We start from the raw sequence: 14,265 nt of genomic DNA, 5'->3' as shown, positions 1-14,265 counted from the left end.
TTTAGTGAGGTCCTAAGCAGCTTAGTGAGACCCTCTCTCAAAATAAAAAATCAAAAGGGCTGGGAGTGTGACTCAGTGGTAAAGGACCCTGGGTTAAATCCCCAGCACCAAAAACCAAACAAACAAAACCGAGTCCATTCTTTTTGTGTTCCTGGAGATTGAACCCAGGGCCCCACGCATACCAGGCAAGCGTTCTATCCGAGTCACATTTCCAGGCCCCCCATTTCTCAACTCAAGGGGCTCCTTGCCTTCCTCCTCTGATGCAGGTGAGGTTCCTGGAACAGCAAAACAAGGTCCTGGAGACCAAGTGGGGATTGCTCCAGCAGCAGACCACAGGCTCCAACTTGAGCCTCCACGACCTGGCACCTTTCTTTGAATCCTCCAGAAGCTTCCTGCATAAGCAGTTGGATTCACTTCTGGGGAATGGGAGCCTGGAGGGAGAGCTGAAGAACATGCAGGGTCTGGTGGAAGACTTTGAAAAGAAGTAAGGGTCCTAGTGGGGCAGTTGCTCCTTCTTGGGCTCAGCAGGGAGGTGAGCTCCTAATCTGGGATTTCACCTGTTCCTGACTGCACCTTCAGTCAATGCTCTTGGATGGATATATCAAGTGAAGTATGAACAAGCAAAACGGGGTGACAGGGTGGGGACTGACACTCCTATAAGGCTGATTATTACATGGTTTTCAGTCTCCAGAATCTCCAGCAGGTCCCCTTCTACACCAGCTCAGATGGACAAAAAAGTCTTCCCAGAATTTAGGGCCCGTTAGGACACTATAGTGCACCTTACTGTACATAGGAACCATCTCGGAAGCTTGTAAAAAATGTGCGTTCTTGTTCCCAGTTCTCGATATTCTGAATCAGTAGGTGTGGGGCAGGCCCAGGGGTCTGGGTGCTCCCTTGCTCCCGGGAATTCTGCATAGGCTGCCTTTTGTAAAGCACTCCTTCACTGTGTCCTGTCCAATCCCCTGCTTCTGTCAGTCTCAGGGTCTGTCAGTTGCCTCCTGTACATTCTAAGCTGTGGTTCACACCCTCTGAGGTTTGCGAGAGGTCAACTGGGCCTCTCAAGGGAGAGAGCTCCAGACATCCCCAAGGGTCAGGATCCACAGGGATGAGTCCAGCTGCTCTGGGGAGGCGCCATTCCAACTATGCCACACAAGTTAGTGGCCACTTGTTTTTGGCAGGTTCCATGCTGGGATCTAGAGATCCAGAGGGAACTTAGGTCCAGAAACCTCTTTGCCCCTAGAATGGTTCCTATTCTTTTAAAAAAATTTTTAAATTTTTTGTGCAAGGGATTGAACTCAGGAACACTTTGCTACTGAGCCACATCCCACACGCTTTTTTGTATTTTATTTAGAAACAGGGTCTCATTGAGTTGCTTAGGACCTCGTTAAATTGCTGAGGCTGGCTTTGAACTCGTGATCCTCCTGCCTCAGCTTCCCGAGCCACTGGAATTACATGGCACCCGCTGGATCCTGTTCTTTAGTCTTCATGACCCCCATCCTCATGATGGGTGATTTTAGTCCTTAACAGGCAGGAGCCATGCCTGGAGCATTCAGAAGACAGGGATTCATTCTTACCCAAAATTCGTAGAAGAAGCTACAGTAATTTAGGAAAACAGAAACAGCAAACAGAGGCAGAAACACCTGGTGTGGAGCAAACATTTTTTTGGTCCCTATGTACACACTGTGACTTTGTGAAGTTGATCAACAAACCCTGGCAAGCAGCTGGGCTCCTCGATGTCTTCCCCCACCCTGACTGTCCACACCTCAGCTTATCTGTGCACTTGGAGAGGGCGAGGCACCACCTTGAGCTCTGAGAGGTCTTTGGGCAGGACTGGCAACGTGAGTTTCAGGGCTCAGTGCAAAGTGATAGTGCAGGATCCTTGTTAAAAAATGATTAAGGGGCTGGAGTTGTGGATCAGTGGTAGAGTGCTCGCCTCGCACGTGTGAGGCACTGGGTTTGATCCTCAGCACCACAAAAAATAAATAGATAAATAAAACAAAGGTATTGTGTCCATCTACAATTAAAAAAAATGAGTAAGAATTTCAAGATGGTGCCAGCAGGACATTAAAGCCTGTGTGAGGAGCTTCTGAGCCCTGCGTCTCGTGTAACCGCACAGGTTGCATGCGCATGAAGCAGGTCATGTTTCTGGAGGAGGAGATGCTGCATGAGTGTGTGAGACTTTTATTTCTTTTCTTCACTTGTGAAACATAACTGTCAAAACATGTGCCTCCTTCTTCCAGGTATGAAGATGAAATCAACAAACACACTACAGCAGAGAACGAGTTTGTGGGGCTTAAGAAGGTAGGCCAGTGGGAGGATCAGATCCAGGCTTCCTGCTTCTCCCTAAGCTGTGGGTGGGGATTAAATTTTTCCTTACATTTTTGGAAAAAATGTTTTGATTAAGGAAACTGCTCTGAGTCCATTGCTGGTGGGGAGGACAATTTCAAACCCCACTGTGACTAATGAACTGATTAGTAATGTGAACTAATAATGTGTGCTTTATGTATAGCATTAATCAAGATTTCAGCCTGCACCCTGGGGGATATTAATAGCCACAGTGAACTATAGCTTAATTAAACCAGTAAACCATAAAGATGAATTTGTTAAAATGGCCATCTCTATTTCAGAGACTGGGTTTTTTGTACTATATAACCAAAATCACACACATACTAGGTAAACGTGAGCTTTCCTCTCTTTTTTTTTTGGTACTGGGGATTGAACCCAGGGGTGCTTAACCCTGAACCACGTCCTCAGTCCTATTTTGTATTTTATTTAGAAACAGGGTCTCATCGAGTTGCTTAGGGCCTCAATAAGTTGCTGAGGCTGGCTTTGAACTCACAATCTTCTTGCCTCAGCCTCCTGAGCTGCTGGGATTACAGCCCTATGCCATCATGCCCGGCTTAAATGTGATTTTTCTGTCCTGAAAGTAGATGGCCACTCTCATCAGTTAATACAGTTTATATTTTGTTACAACATCAGGTTTGATTGGTCAAAGCAATTGACAGGTAGAAACTACTTTGATTTTCTTTCTTTTAGAAGGGAAGCTGAGAAGTCATACTTAGAGGACAGAGGAGAAATGAGGGCTTGGGAAGCGCTGTGGGTGGGAGGGGACTGGTCAGTCCTGGGGGTTCTCACTCCTCTTCCAGGAAGAGGATGTACCTTACATGAACCAGAGAGAGCTGCAGGCGTAAGAGGGCTGCCTGACAGAGGAAGTCAACTTCCTGAGGACCCTCTGAGAAATGGTGATTCCTTGGTTTACTAAGCTCCAGACATAGCCTGTTTTCATCTTCCAAGCATAACTCGGGGATACTCAAGGGGCAGGACATGACCAAAACCTAAAAGAGGGCTCAGGACTCAGCTCTGTTCCAACCAGGAAATATTAACTTAGCTCTCCCAGCCTGCACAGACCTGCCCACAGTCCGTGGCTCCTCTCTGTCTCGGTCCATTTTACTCTACACCTTCCCTCTGGCTCTGGTCCAGTATCACAGACAGATTCTTCATACCACCCCTCCCTACTGTGGTCCCATGCAGACCCACACGCCAGGCTTGCCGGCTGATGCTTTTGGACTGACAACATGACTATATTTACATACTGTCTTTTTGTTTTAGCCTTGTTGTCTAGCATCCTTTACTATCATCAGCTCTGAAATATAAGCTTATTTTCCTAGCTGTTCCACCCCCTCGCTCCATCTTTGGGGTATCTCTGCTGGTAGAGGATTCCCAGCATCCTCTGGGGTGAGTGGTCATCCACGTTCCCTGGAGGAGTTGTCCTAGATGCAGAGCCATGTCAACCACATGTCTGTTGTTCCTTCCATGGACAACAACTGTAAACTGGACCTGGACAGCTTCACTGCTGAGGTTCGTGCCCGGCATGAGGAGATGGCTCAGAGGAGCAAGGCTGAGGCTGAGGCCCTGTACCAGACCAAGGTGGGAACCCCCACCACATTCCTAAACTCTAGTTTTAAGTCCTATGACAGTCATTAAGAGTGCCAACATATTGTAAGTCTGCATTATTGGTTTCTCCTCTATCAGCTTGGGGAGCTGCAGAGCATGGCTGGCAGACACAGGGATGACCATGGGCACCAAGATCATGGAGCTCAACAGGAAGATCCAGAGGCTGCAGGCAGAGATTGAGAACATCAAGAAGCAGGTGGGTCCAGGCTCAAAGGTATGATCCTGGAGATTTTCGGAGCTCTGGGGAAAAAGGGAAGCACTGGCTGGGCTCCTTTGCCACATGTTCTCCTGGTGTCTCATGTAGATCCACAGTCTCTGGGGGCCTTTCTTCTCCCAGATGTTCCTCCTGGGGGCTGGACTTCTTGTAATGCTCCCTAAGGAGAAATGGTTGCCCATTTTGATTTGCCTAGCAAATCTTACAGCTGCAATGTTGTCCTTAAATGCTAAGCTTTCAGCAGGATCTCTCTTCTGTGGAGCTATTTATAATACTCTTCACATAACCTTGATGGCTTCTTTATATTTGGAATAAAGTGATTAAGCAAGGGAGTTTCTAACAGTTTTGCGAAAAAAAAAAAGAAAAAAATCAGTGACTGATCAGACCTTAGTAGACTGACTACTAAGTTTGCCGATCTAGGAAAGCAAATCAGTTTTCTATTTCTCCATGAGTCGTGAGTTGATTTCAATGGGCCACGCGAATGAATTAACTGATTGCAAAACCAACTTGTTTTCAGGAAGCCACAGGGATTTCAAAGGCAGGGGAAGGAGGAATGTTGGACCGGGGAAAGCAATCTCTTCTCAGGGACAACCAGATATTTGTTTCCCAGTCACTAGGTTAATTGATCTTCTACCTCCTCTTGCCCTAGAATGCACATCTTCAGGCAGCCATTGTAGAAGCTGATGAGCATGGGGAGATGGCCCTCAAGGCTGCCAATGCCACACTCCATGACTTGCAGACTGCCCTACAGAAGGCCAAAGATGACCCGGTCTGGCTACTGTGTAACTACCAGGAGCTGATGAATGTCAAGCTGGCCCTGGACGTGGAGATCGCCACCGGCTGCAATCTGCTGGAGGGCGAGGAGTGCAGGTGAGTGTTCTCCGGACAGGATTTTAGCGTAACCATTAGTAAAAGGAAAGGGGACAAAATTAGGTGAGAACAGCTCAGACAATGGGCAAGGAGTCTCCAACAAGAGTGCAGGATTGGAGTCGTATTCTTTTTCATCAGTCATTATCATCTAATTCTCCCATGTATCATGGATGTCAATATTGAATTACATTCTTCTATTGATCTTCGTTATATGCAATGTGTTGGGGAAAGTGCTCTGAGATTATGACAAAGGTTATAGACCAGGGCTGTCCACTGGAACTTTCTAAGATAATGAAAATATTCTATAATACCTGTACAGTCCAATACAGTAGGCATTAGCCATTCGAGTATTTGAAATGTGACTAGTGCAACTAAAGAACGGAGTTTTACATTTAATTTTAATTAGCTTAAGCAGCTTCATGTGATTAGTGGCTACCATATTGGACAGTTCAGTATGGATAGTCCTGCAACCCCATCCCTGATGCTGAGTCTACATGGAGGAGTGGTTGATGGATACAGATTCTTGGCACATAACATACATGGGCAGGTAAAGCTTAGTTAGTGGATATCAACTGTGAGGTAAGTGTAAAGAATACAGGGATATTTCTGCTGACCCTCTGCCTGTATTCAGAGCCTCTGTCATCAGGCAGTTCTCAATCTGATGGAGGAAGCAGGACTAATGTATGATGAGAAGAGGATTTCTTACGAGTCTCTGTGGGAAGGAGTGAGAGTAAAGACGAGTTAAGTGTACTGAGAGATGGATGAGGAGGGAGTAGTTGATACCAGAAGGCTCACAATGGCAAGGTGCACAAGCACATCCATGGCTGCTCAGATGTGTGACAGGTCTGCTCCGTGAATAAGAACTAATTCTTGAACAAGGGCAGTGTAGGTGGGACATTATCAAATTCATCATGTGTTGAGTGACACCGCTCTCATATTTTCTCTTCTCTGAGCAACCACCACTACACTACTACCACCTCACTAGGGCTCCATGGGGAAGACTTCCGGGAAGAGGAAAATTGGGTTAGAGATGAGGACTAATCAAGTGGTGAAGCTAATCAAGTGGGGATTGGTAGTTTGCTGGGAGCAGGTCTTTGAGGCTAAGGGAAAGAGGGTGGGAAGATGGGAAGATGGAGTTGGGTTGGTGGGGTACTGGAAGTCTTAACTCTCTTTTCTGGGGAGATAAGGTCATGGAAATAAACTGGGGATTGCCTTTTTTCTCCTGGGTGCCTGATCCCTATTAGAGCACATGGGAAGATGGCCCCCAAGGTTATGAGCCCCGAGCTCTTTGGCTATTGACTCACTGTTATGGTTTGGATGTGAGATGTCCCCCCAAAACTCATGTGTGAGACAATGTAAGAAGGTTCAGAGGAGAAATGATTGAGTTTTGAGAGTCTTAACCTAATTACTGAATTTATCCCTGATGGGATGAATTGAAGGGGCAGGGTGTGGCTGGAGGAGGAGGGAATTGGGGCGTGGCTGTGGGGTATATATTTGTATCTGGCAAGTGGAGTCTCTCTCTGCTTCCTGATGATGCAAGCAGCTTCCCTCTGCCACACTCTTCTGCCATGATGTTCTGCCTCACTTGAGCCCCAAGGAATGGAGTCGACCTTCTATGAACTAATACCTCTGAAACCATGAGCCCTCAAACTTTTCCTCCTTTAAAATTGTTCTGGTCAGATCTTTTAGTCACACAGTGGAACAGTTGACTCACTACTCAAATAAATCACATCTCCTCTCCCTTTTCAGGATGTCTGGAGAGTGACAGAATGCTGTGAGCATTTTTAAGTAGCATATTCAAAAATCTCTTCCCTGAGTTGTAAAACAGGCAACTGGAAACAGTCTCACTGACTGATCTTCAGGCAAGAGGGCCTGACTCACCCATGGAGGCCACCTTACAGCAACCAGGGTCTTGGCCATGACCATACACTTTGCTCCTTGTGTAAGTTGGCAGTCTCTTGGACCAAAGTACAAATCCCTGTGGTTGTAGGGTGTTCCCTAGGTTGGAGAAGCAGAGACTTCTGTGGTCACTTCTGGCTACTATTCATGGACAAAGGCACCAGAGGGCCAGGTTCACTCTTGTTTGTAAACAGAGACTTAGAGAAACTCAGCATCTTTCTCAAAGTCACACAGCTAAGCAGGGGAGGGATCTGAAATAGGCAGGCCTTCAGCTTCCCAGGCCTTTCTCCTGAATTGAGTGTACGTTCTCCTTTAGTGCAGAACATACATTACCAGCATGAGCAGCAGCTCTGGCAGTGTCCGTGGAGGCTTAGAGGTCATCGACTGCAGCAGTGGTGGCTCCAGAGACGGTAGCTATGGAGGGATCAGCAGTACCTGCAGCAGTAGGGGCAGGAGCCACAGCAGGGGCTTCCAGAGTGGCAGAAGTGGGAGTGGGCTTGGCAGTGGCGACAGCAGCTCTAGGGGCCAGCATGGACTAGGCCTCAGCTCTGGCAGCAACCAGACCTCTGCAGGCAGTGGCTGCACCTCTGGCAGTTGGGAAGCAGCTGGGCTTCTCCCAGCCAGCCAGCTCCAGCCAGCAATGCTCCAAGTGATCCTCCAGTCAAGTCTCCAACGCCACCCACTTCCAGCCTGCCAATCACTTCTCACTCTTCGCTTGGGTCAACAGGTGCATATAGTGCCACCACACTTTCCCGTTGGCCCCCTTTAAAAGGACTTCTCCATCTCCATCTCCAACTCCTCTCCTAGGCCAGGGAGATCTAGCTATAGTTTAGGATGATGATGCCTCCAGAAGAGTCCCTGAAGTGTCCCTGACTTTGGACAGCAACACCTGAACCTGAGCAATTCCTGACCCTTTCTGGACCTTCCAGCCTGGTCTACTACCACTCTACCCACCTTCCTTTCCCATGGAGAGTTGGTGGTCTGAAGTCAGCATGTCTTAGCACCACCTGAGAAGGACAGGGCAGTGGGATCAGAGCTGAAGGTGGAAGGTCAGCATCTTCAGGCTCTGGGTTCTCAGGGAGCCCTTCCTGTATCTAGGCATCACATTCTGACTCACCCCTATCCCTTTCATCCCTTGAGCTGTGGATCCTCTGGTGATTAGTATGTTGCACTTCCTTTTCTCAATAAATTGCTTTGAATTTCACATTCTGTTGCTTGTCTTCCACTCAAAAACTGCAGAGCAGGCAAAGGCCCAAGAGTGGAGAGAAATCAGGCATGGGATACTCTTGCAGAGGTTCAGTAGTGGGATTAAAGAACACCCAAGAGTCTTGGATTCTCCTTTATCCACTAGGTTGGTTCTTGTGACATGTCTAACTGACAGTATTGATGCTGTTGAAGTGAGGTCCTTCCCCATCCCCGAAAGATCATTTCATCCATCCTCTAGTCTCTGATAGGCCTCCATGATCCAGTGTTGGAAGCAGAGGTTTCTGCAGGTCATAAAGGCAATAGATTCCTATGGGTTTTCAGCTCCTTTGCTCCTTCTCCACCTCAGCACACAGCACACAAAACATATTCTTTATCTGCAAACACAGCTCCTGGGTTCTGAAGAAATATTACACCCTCTTTTCCCTATACAGTTTCTGAGGCAGTTAAAAATAAAACAAAAGAATGAAAAAATGGAGAGTTAATATTGCCTTGATTGCCAACTAACATTCAAGAATGTGACTTATACCTTTATAGAATGCGTTTCCTGTTACAGGACTTCAGGATTTGGCCAGATTTCCCACCTGGGCAGAGGACTTCTCTATGGGATCATGCCCCTCATGGTGGATAGGAGAGCAGGACCTAAGATTGCTATGGACAGCCAGACCCTAAGAGATGCAGGAGCATAACTCTGCATGCCCGGTTCTTCCAAACTCACTCATCAGGTAAGAGAGGGCGGGAGTGTTACAGTAGTGCAGCTCACTCCAGGCGGATGTAAAATTAGAAAAGGGGAGGATGCACGACTGCCTTTCTACCCAAATCTCTCAGCTGTTCTCAGAAAGCTGAAACCCAAACCCGGGGAGGATGAGGGGTGATGGAGCAGCCACAGAGGGAAACAAGGAAATTGAAAGCTTCAGAGTGATGGCATTTAAACTTTGTGCTCCTTTCCTAATCCCCATGTCCAATCCCATCTGCATGCCTTTGAGCATGGTAAAATATTGGCTTGTAAGTCACTTTAGGTCACAGATTATCCCCAGAAGTCAGATTAGGGCTGGAGTAATGAGAGGGCATCTGTACATCTGTCTGATGTCCAGGGAACCTGGCCTCCCTACCCAAGCCTGCGGTGAACTTTATCTCACCCCATCTGATATAGCAGTCCAGGTCTCAAGATGTGGAGAAGGAGACATTTTAGATTTTCTCTACTTCAGCATCCAATAAGGCCTTGCTCATCTTTTCAAGAGGTAGTCCCTTTTTACCTTTGCCACTTATCTTTGGCACAGGTTTGGTACTTTGGCAGCAGGGACAGGCAGTTCTGGATTTTGACTCTCATTGGCCTTTTAGAGACATTGCAAGAAATATGACTACCCCCCAGGAAAACACAATTGGAGCTCTGCTCCCTATGCTGCCTAACTCAGTGGAAAGAGATTGACTGTCCTGGCTCAACCCAACTCTCACGAGACCAGGAGGATTTGGGGGTAGTCACTTCAGTCTTTATCCATCTGCTCAATGTGTGTCAAGATCTTGGTCCTGGTTGCTACCTTTGGGTTCTGTGAAGAGGATGGGGAAACCAGTGAAAATTTGGAGATGAATTAAAATAATAAATAGATCTCAATAAGAAAAGCACGACCCATCCTGCTGACCTCAAAGGAACATGGGATAGGTCACACTTCAAGGGGGTCAAAGGTGAAAATTGACTCTCTTGTGAACTGTGGTGAGGAGGGATGGTGGGAGGGGCTACTAAGAAAGGAAGCGGAAGACTGGAGGATACTTGGAACTGGGAGAGGGGTCAATCAAGATGGCATGTGGAAGAAAGCCTGGAGCAGCCCTGGGAGGAAAGAGTCTGAAAAGGGCAAGGGGGCAAGGGCCAGCGATCTAGACTAATTCCCAGAATTCCTGGATGAGCATCGTATGTCATGTTCTTGACACTCGCAGGATGAAACTATGTACCTGCAGAGTAGTACCACAGAAACTTTCAGGGTGAGGGCACTGTGTCTGAGGCTAGGCTAGGGCCGGGGGAGGATGGAATACTTCTAAGTTGGTGGGAGACTGGTAATCCTGAGCTTTCTCAGCCTTGCAGAATTCCTCAGATCCATTCTCCATTTAAGGACAGAATTGGGAGATGGGCTGGTGGTGCACACGTTTAATCCCAGAGGCTCAGGGGGCTGAAGTAGGAGGATCGCGAGTTCAAAGTCAGTATCAGCAACTAAGAAAGGGCCTAAGCAACTTAGTGAGACCCTGTCTTAAAATAAAACATAAAAAGGGCTGGGGAGGCGGCCCAGTGGTTGAGCATCCCTGGGTTCAATTCTGGGTACCCAAACAAACAAACACAACAAAACAAGGCAGAACTGAGAAAGCTCTTTATCCTTGAAGGCACCAAGGCAGGTAGAGTAGGTATTTTCCTAGTGGAATGGTCAGAGGAGTGACAAATGCCTTCCAAAACTGACACTTGAAATTCTACCAGTTTTATCTTTAGAATTAAACAACTCATCTTCTCGTAGCAATTGCTTCTTTATTTTCCATTCTGTGTCCTTTATTTTTTATCTTTCAACCTTCTCTCTCCCTTTAAATATCTTTTCCTGGATTATAAAAGCAGTACGTATTTAAAGCAAATATGCATAAAATTCAGCAAAATAAAAGGATTTTTCCTATAATTCTACCACCCTGTGATGTTTTCCTACATTCATTCATGTGGATGCACATGTAGAGATGTGTACATGTATATGTAGATTAAAGAGTAAAGTCTCACAAAATGTACTGCTTTCTGATTTTTTTTTTATGATGCTGGGGAACAAATCCAGAGCCTCACACATGCTAGGCAAGTGCTCCTCCTCCAATCTATACACCAACCCCCAACTTGATTTTTTAAACCTAATCTGTGCTATTACTGTTGTTCATATAGTCATTTAATAACTAGACTGAGTGCCTATTATTCTCCAGACACTGTGCCAGGTCCAAAAACAGAGATGAAAACACATATAGTTTTTGTCCTCATAGAATTTATATAAACTCTATTTTCATAGAGTTTAGCATGAAAGAAATTTATCAAATAACATCTTTCCATAATAACATATATGGAGACCATTATTTTTTCTTACAGCACAGATAATTATAGAAAAACAAAATCAAAGCTGCATAGTGGGAATTAAGTTATGGTATTTTCCCTTTTCTCTAGAGGTGTGACATATATGTTTTCTGGTCAGTAATGTCCTACCAAACATTTTACTACATTAACACTCAACAGGTGACAATTAAAGCTCTTTGCTACCTCTTCTTACTCGAAGTGAGCTAGTGCAGTGGAACAGCTTTTTTTTTGGTAGAAGAGACTTTGACAGGAAGAAGGATAGAGTTGGAATTGCAGAGTTTGAAGGACCATATTCTTAGTAAACTCACCCCAACCTAACTGAAACCCTAACAAATTGATTTATACATAAAGGATTTTTAGCAAACCTGCAAACACACTTCATATGCTATAAAAAAAAAGACCCTTCAATTTCTAGCAAGTAGCATACATTCATTGGTGTCCAGTAAAATGGTAATTTCAATAAAAAAATTTTTGTCTCCATGGCATGAACAACTAAAAATTAAGCACCATTCAATATTTAGATCTTTAAATGGATAACCATAGAAATTCAAAGATTAGATCTTCTGCATTAGCCTTTGTATGCATCTATAAAATGTTTTTTTTCAAAATGTGAAATTACATTCCATTTATGTGTGATTTATCAAAATGTATAAATGCGTTCTACTGTCACGTACAACTAATTAGAACAAATAAGAAATTAAAAAAAAAGATCCTTGGGGGGAAAAAGAGGCTTCTCTAGAAATAGTGGGATTACATCAGGACTAGCAGATGACAGTGATAAAAGAACTGCAAACCCAAGAGTAGGAGCTGATTTTCACATGTAGCTTTTGGTTAAAGACGTCTTTTTCAGTTGATTTACACAAGACTAACTCTAGCTGTCCCATAATAGTGAGAGCAAATAAGTTTCAGAAACCTCAAGGTAGGGGCAAGTGGTTTGAGTAAGATCCTGGAAAAATCCTCCTAGGTGGTCAAAAACACCATACAGGTGAGCCCTTGGGGCTGAAGGACTGCAACTCTTACCAAGTGACTGCTTGTGTGAAGCCTGTCTGTGTATTTGGGACAGGGAGGGTTTGTGATGGTGTTATTTTCCAGGCTGTTGGCACAGGAAAATGTAGGCTGAGGAAAAGGGTCTTTCAAGTTGATGCCTGACATAGACTTGCCCCATAACAGTCTGACTCAAAAGCACCCCAGAGAGATGTCTACTTTGGTAGGAGTACTAGGTTTATAGAATATAAGAAGGTGTTTCAGGAAAAGCGGAGGTTGCTGGAAGGCCAGGTGAATCCTCCTCAGTACTTAACCTGAGTGATGAGCTGCAGCAAAGTCAGCTTTCCCAAGATGTGTTCTCCTGTCCACACAAAAGGAAGCCTCTCCCAGCCAACTGGACCCATGATGTCCAGAAATTTCCCATTAGTGCTATAGATTGTTCTGGGTAGCTGACTTTGTAAATGTTTTGCACCATCAAGTCACCATTAGATTTCCAGAAACATCTCTTTAAATGCCAGAAAGTCTGTGAATGTGAGCTGCATATTTAATATGTCATCAGTTTCTTCATCTTTGTGATGCTTTAAGATTGTCATGAAATCTGCCATGTTGAATTTGGGAATCTGCTGCAGCAGATGTTCTTCAATATATTTTTCTACCAAAGAAAGATATTCATTAAAATTGGTGAGTAGGTGAGTTTGTTCTCCTCTGTGTCTTCAAACTACTGGTAGTGTTTGTCCATGAAACTTCTCTGTAGTTCTTGGAATTTAGTATTTGTGATAATGTTTTCTATGAATCCAATCACAGCATCAAATTCGGCTTCAGAAGTGGAAGAGACGGACAGAACCAAGCTCTCTTCCTCTGGGGCTTCCGTCACTTCTGCCACTGCATCCATCCTGGCATGGACCTGCAGCCTCCAACCAGCCTGGGGCACAGGCTGCTGCTTGCTCGAGGTACAGCAGAAACTGTTCCTCTGTGCACCATGGCCCTGCCCATGCCTGGTCTGACCATAGTTACTGACTTGGCACCATGCCCTGCTACCCATCACCATGGCCAAGACCATCATTCTTAATGACTGCATAATAGTCTAATATATATATGTAGCACATTTTGATGACTATGTTATTTCTACATTTTGCACTATAATAAGCATTGATTTAATGAACATATATGTCTCTGAATAATTGTCTCATTCATTCTTTTTTAAAATTTAATTTTTTTTGATTCATTGTGCACAAATGCGGTGCAACTTTTCATTTCTCTGGTTGTACATGATGCAGTCACACCATTCGTGTGATCATACAGGCACATAGGGCAACAGTGTTTGGCTCATTCCACTATCTTTCCTTCCCTCCACCCCCTGCTGACCCCCACTTCCCTCTACAGAATTCAGTGTTCCTCCATTCTTCCCTTACCCCTCCCCCTATTATGTATCATCATCTACTTATCAGAGAAAACATTTGGCCTTTGGTTTTTTGGGGTTGGCTTATCTTGCTTAGCATGATATTCTCCAATTCCATCCATTACCTGTAAATGCCATAATTTTATTCTTCTTTATGACTGAATAATATTCCATTGTGTATATATACCACAGTTTCTTTATCCATTCATCTACCGAAGGGCATCTAGGTTGATTCCACAATCTAGAATTTATATGCCAATCTGTGAATTTATATGGTTAAACTGCCATCTGAAAAGATTTTAACAATGTATATGTACTTTAAAAACTGTCATGTACAACAAATTAGAACAAATAAAAAAAAAAACAAAACAAAAAGTAATCTATAAGAGTTTCTATTTCCCCACAGTATTATCAACACTGTGTTTTGTGTTTTTGGCTTTTTGACAATTTTTCTGTTTTATTTTTCATTTCTTTGATTACTTATGAAGTTGAGTATTACCAAAACGATTTAATTTTCTTTTTCTGTGAATTGTCTCTTTTTTATTTAGCCCATTTTCTCTTTGAGTGATCATTTTGCTTTTCTTAGTAATCTATTGGCACTCTTTATAGATGAACAAAATTAGGCATTTGTTGCAAAACATGTTGTAAGCAATGTTTTTA

The 14,265-nt window shown here is 44.6% G+C and overlaps 1 pseudogene; it reads left to right on the top strand.

The window, feature by feature from the left end:
* The first annotated feature begins 260 nt into the window (after positions 1 to 260).
* Positions 261 to 6,830, top strand: LOC124982891 (keratin, type II cytoskeletal 2 oral-like; annotated as a pseudogene).
* Positions 6,831 to 14,265: the final 7,435 nt, after the last annotated feature.

Source organism: Sciurus carolinensis, chromosome 4, assembly GCF_902686445.1.
Source record: "Sciurus carolinensis chromosome 4, mSciCar1.2, whole genome shotgun sequence".
NCBI classification, from domain to species: domain Eukaryota; kingdom Metazoa; phylum Chordata; class Mammalia; order Rodentia; family Sciuridae; genus Sciurus; species Sciurus carolinensis.
The sequence above is the reverse complement of the archived record's forward strand: the minus strand, read 5'-3'. Positions and strand labels throughout refer to the sequence as shown.